Below are 5,020 nucleotides of genomic sequence, written 5' to 3'. Positions count from 1 at the left end.
ATAAATTGTAACTCTAGTGCAATGCCCACTAATTAAAGTCTAAATAACAATAGGAATTTATGGTAATTCATACATAAAAATTCATGGGAAAATAATTAAGTTAAAATTAAATAGGTGGATATTTTATTTTTAAGAGTGAATAACTAAAACTCTACCCAAAATATTATATACAAAAAGCTAAAGAAGAGGGTATTGTTATAATCAAACCACTTATTTTTTAGAAAGTCATAATGGTTATTATTTTTAGTATAACAAACCAAACAATCAATAAGAAATGTTATGATAAACAATCCCAGCATAACTTATCACAACATTACTTGTATCCAAATCAAACTTATGACAATTGACAAGTAGAGACGGCAATGGGGAGGGATGGATGCGGGGTGGGGCGAGCTCTAGGCTATGCGGGGAGAGGAGGGTAAAATGGGTTTTTAACATATGTGAGGCGAGTTGCGGGTATATGTGATTTTATGTAGGTTTAGACTTAATTTAATTTTTTACATGTTATAAGAGTGATAGAACATCATTTATTAAGATAATTTCTTTAAAGCTATTAAAGTATTTAATATGATATATGAAAATAATTCAATAAAAATAATTTAATTTCTTACATGTCTCAAATGACCTCTAACAAATAAAATTTTAAGTCACTATCCTATTAATTAATACAACTTAATGAAAAAATGAATTTATTTTTATAAATTCTATTTTTAATATCAAATATAGCTAAAAAAAGAAAATATTTAAAAAATTATGAGTGGATTCATGCGGAGCGAGACTATACGTGGCGGGGTAGGACGGATTAAATATTTTTCGAGTTAAATTCAACCAGCCCCACCCCTGGCATGCACCGCCCCATTGCCATCCGTATGGACAATGCAGAAGTTCTCTAAACTTATGTGTTGTGAAATTAGGTCATCGTTAAAAATATTAGGCCCACAAATATTTAATTAAATGAAAAATGTGAATAAAAATTAAAGACCACCTTGAAATCCATGCAAAAACTTAATAAATTTAGTTCCCAACTCAATAAGGCTATACCGTGTCTCAAAATTTACTACTAAAGTCATTTTCTATGATCAATCCAAGATATTCTCCCAAACTATAAGTGTCATCTGTTATATTAACCTGTATTTGTAAGGTTAATCAATAAACAGAAACAGAATTAAGATGAAGCAGAAAAAATTACAAAATAATCCGAGTTCACAGAAATTACTGTGTCTCCTTAAGAAATTTAATCCGCTCACTGTACCTGAGGTTATGGATTAATTTCTCCCAAGATAAAACGGATTAAACCTATTAAAGAAATAGCGGTACCTCAAACTCCTTCAACTTCAGCGAACTTCAGAACAGGAACAAGTCACACAGACTCAGTCGATCGACACTTTGATTTGTTTGAGAAAAAAATATATGCAGAGAAAGAAAATTTCAGTGTTTGAAAAATCGAAAGCCAAAGCCAAAGCCGAGCGAGCGACGACGACGGCGCGAGGGGGCATCTTCTTCTTAGCTCTTTAAGAAGTAATGGAAGTGTTTCCTTATATAAGGATAACAATTTCCCTTTCTTTTGCCGATATGAGAGAAATGACTTTTCATTTGCACTTTGCAAATAACTTTTCATTTTCCCTCCAAAATAGTTCCCTCACTTTTCATATTCTCTCTTTTCTTTTCCCATTCACACTTGCTAAACCCCAACATCATCAAATTCTTTTATTATTTTAAACTTATTCTATATTTTTCTATAAAACACATCGCCTTTGAATAATGTGATGCAGTAGTAGGATGAATTTAGTTTGGGTGGTGCTACTCTTAGATCATGGTAATCTACACAAAAAAAAATTCCCTAACAACTTCCGTTTGAGAATATTTTTTGGTCTAATCGCAGATATAATTTAATTGAGCATCCTAACTTGTTTACTTGTCATTATGTGTTTCTTTACATATTAGTATACATTAGTGGCATAATTCGCACTTCGCACAGTTATAAAAGACAATGAAATGTCATCATAAAATTATTCACGCATAAAATTGATTTCAAACAAAAAAAACATTTAGTTAGTAATAATTAGATGACTTCCAACAAAATCATAGGTTACTCTTTTGAATTAAAAGAAAATATAAACTTACAATAATAAGTTGTTTATATAATATACAAAACAAAGAGAAATTATAAAGAGAACAACAAAAAGTAATAATGCAACATTATTCTAACAATCTTGATAATTCTAAATAAAATAAAAATATGAAATCACTACACAATTTTCTGAGATCTTATTGATATCCATTTCCACAAATCCATCACCATTCAATAGCCTTTATTTTATTCTTTAAGTCAAACTAACAAACGAATAAAATAAGTATAAAAAATATAACAATTTAAAAGGTTAATGTGATAATTTCTCCAACGTCTTACTGTGCTTTTTTTTTAATTATAAGATTAAAATATAAATAACAAATGATGTCACAAAAATGATTATCGATTGTTTTAGAGATTAATGATAATAAAAATTATGAAGTAATGAAAATAATAACCATTAGTTTTGCATTAAAGAACATGAATGAACAGTTAATTGACATATTTATGATTCTACAATTAAAAATAAGAAATTGTAAAAGGAACAAAAGTAAGAGGAAAAAAAATAGAACTCTTAGACAAAGATTATAATAAAGATGAAAAATTCAAGAGTTATTGTGTAGATTTTAGCATTATTTAAAACTTGTAAGTTGTAACGAAGGATTTATAATTTAAAATTCATGGGAAAATAATTATACTTAGACATTTTTAAGGAAGTAAAAGAAAGAAAAATTATGTCCAACAAAGTCATAACTCATAACTCCTAGGTAATTATTTTTAACCAAAAGAAATTATAAATTTATAATAGTCAAAACTTAATATAAATTATAAAATAAAGAGAATTCTCGTACAAAAAATAAATAAATAATACAATATCATTCTTACAATCTTAATCATTAAAACATTAAAAAAAATATTAAATCAATTTACAATCTTCCGAGCTCTCGTAGATATTCACTTCCACAAGCTATAATCACAATTCAATAGCATTTATCTAAATCTTTCAAGAACCAAAACATTAACATAATAAGCAATAAAAACATAACTTAAAAGGCTAACGTGCTCATTTCAACAAAGTATTACAATATCTATATTTATAGAATTACAATACAGACTACTAAATAATATCATGAATATGATTGTTAATTATTTTAGAGGTTATAATAATAAAAAATCATGAAAATAAAAACCATTAAATTACATTAAAGATTTTTTTTTAAAAAAATGACTTTTTAGTAATTCGACACTAAGCTTTTGATATGAAATTTGTACTTCTTGAAACTCTTGTCGATTTTCTTACAATAAATTCAAGTAATAAAACATACCATTACATGTAAATAAAAAAAAGAAAAATAATTATATCTTTCCGCCAATAATTTTGTCAGAGCCTGTTTAGATCCTTCTCATTAAATTGCTAGATTAAAATTCTATCAGTTTATCAAATATCATAGAGAAGATGAATTTTACTCATTCGACAAAAAAAAACAAAAAAACACTTGCAATAAAATAAGCAAATCTCATATAAGTAAAATAAATATTTGAAAGCAATATATAAACTATAAAATGCTATTTTGTAAAGTTATAAAAAAAAATTGTGATTCTTGATTAAAAAAAAAAAGATGAGCAAGTTAAAAGGCATGGATAATTGCTATGGTTGTGAGATGAGTGGTCATACGAGGAGAGATTGTCCTTTGTTGAGAGCTCAAGGGAGGGATAATAACCAAGCACAAGCAAGAATCACAAGAATAACCAGTGATATGTAATGGCATCCCGCGAAAATTTATTTCAAGAAGATATTTCACGCGTGCACCAAAAAAATCTTAGAGAATTGTAATTAGCCTTAGTTCAATTCGATAAGGAATTGCAAATCAAACTAAGAAAATGTTTCATAAAAGAATCAAACGAAATTTGATATCTGTTTATCTATGAGAAGGATTAGCATATATAGAAGGATTGTAAACAAATCTGCAATTTGGTTCCAACTCGATTCTAACATGTGAGATTAGGAAGTCTAAAATCATACAAGGAAGACAACAACGTGTTACACAACTCTTTTAACATCTTGTTGCATACATAGCCCATGTTTAAGCAATTGAAGTATGAATAACATAAAACAAGAGCTTAACATTGTCAAATGCAATAACAAAACTGAGTTAAACTACAATATCATTTGAGGAAAATGGGTTGGACTAAAAAAAGAATTCGCCGTCTGTGGGGATCGAACCCACGACCACGTGGTTAAAAGCCACGCGCTCTACCACTGAGCTAAGACGGCTTAATTAATATAAATTTGTTGTCATGACCTAAAAATGAACGTGATAACACTTGTTTATTTCCACTAAGAAAAGTGAGTCTCAACCCAATGAAAGCGAAAGAAATGCGAAAAGATAAAGCAAGAACTATATAAAAGCGAAAAACTTATTCTTCTTATCAACACCCTAAAATGTGGTAGTCACATGTACAAGTCACTTATACAATAAGTACGAAATTAAGAAATAAGTACAAGTCTCAGTCTTTATTTCTCAAATAGAACAAAGAATAAAAAGAAGAACTAGAGGGTCCATCAGGATGACAAGCAACTGCCTCTCAATAGTTCTCTGACAAAGCCTCAAGGATGAGAGAGAAAGAGCAATCACACGGAATCGGGATCGGAGCGTACACAAGTGTAGAAGTAAAAGGTGAGTACCAACAACACGATATGCAACACACAATCTAATAAATGAAGCAGCCTAGCTAGAAAAGAATACTCCTTTCATCCCAATGGAACATTTTCAAACTACACATACACAGAAATTAGCACAACCTAATAGTTCTACAAACACAACTCACAAGGCTCAACAATCATAGTTCAATAATCACAATTCGACAACCCACACGAATCAAGTAAGTCAATCTCAATGTCAAGTAGATCAATCACACGTAACAAGTGCGTCAATCACAGTTATCAAG

The 5,020-nt window shown here is 29.1% G+C and overlaps 1 non-coding gene across 1 annotated transcript; it reads right to left on the bottom strand.

The window, feature by feature from the left end:
* Positions 1 to 4,274: 4,274 nt before the first annotated feature.
* Positions 4,275 to 4,346, bottom strand: TRNAK-UUU. The gene has a single exon. It is a non-coding gene; the product is annotated as a tRNA-Lys (tRNA).
* Between the last annotated feature and the right edge of the window lie 674 nt (positions 4,347 to 5,020).

This window comes from Solanum pennellii, chromosome 10, assembly GCF_001406875.1.
Source record: "Solanum pennellii chromosome 10, SPENNV200".
Classification (NCBI taxonomy): Eukaryota; Viridiplantae; Streptophyta; class Magnoliopsida; order Solanales; family Solanaceae; genus Solanum; species Solanum pennellii.
This window is presented reverse-complemented; position numbering and strand designations above follow the sequence as displayed.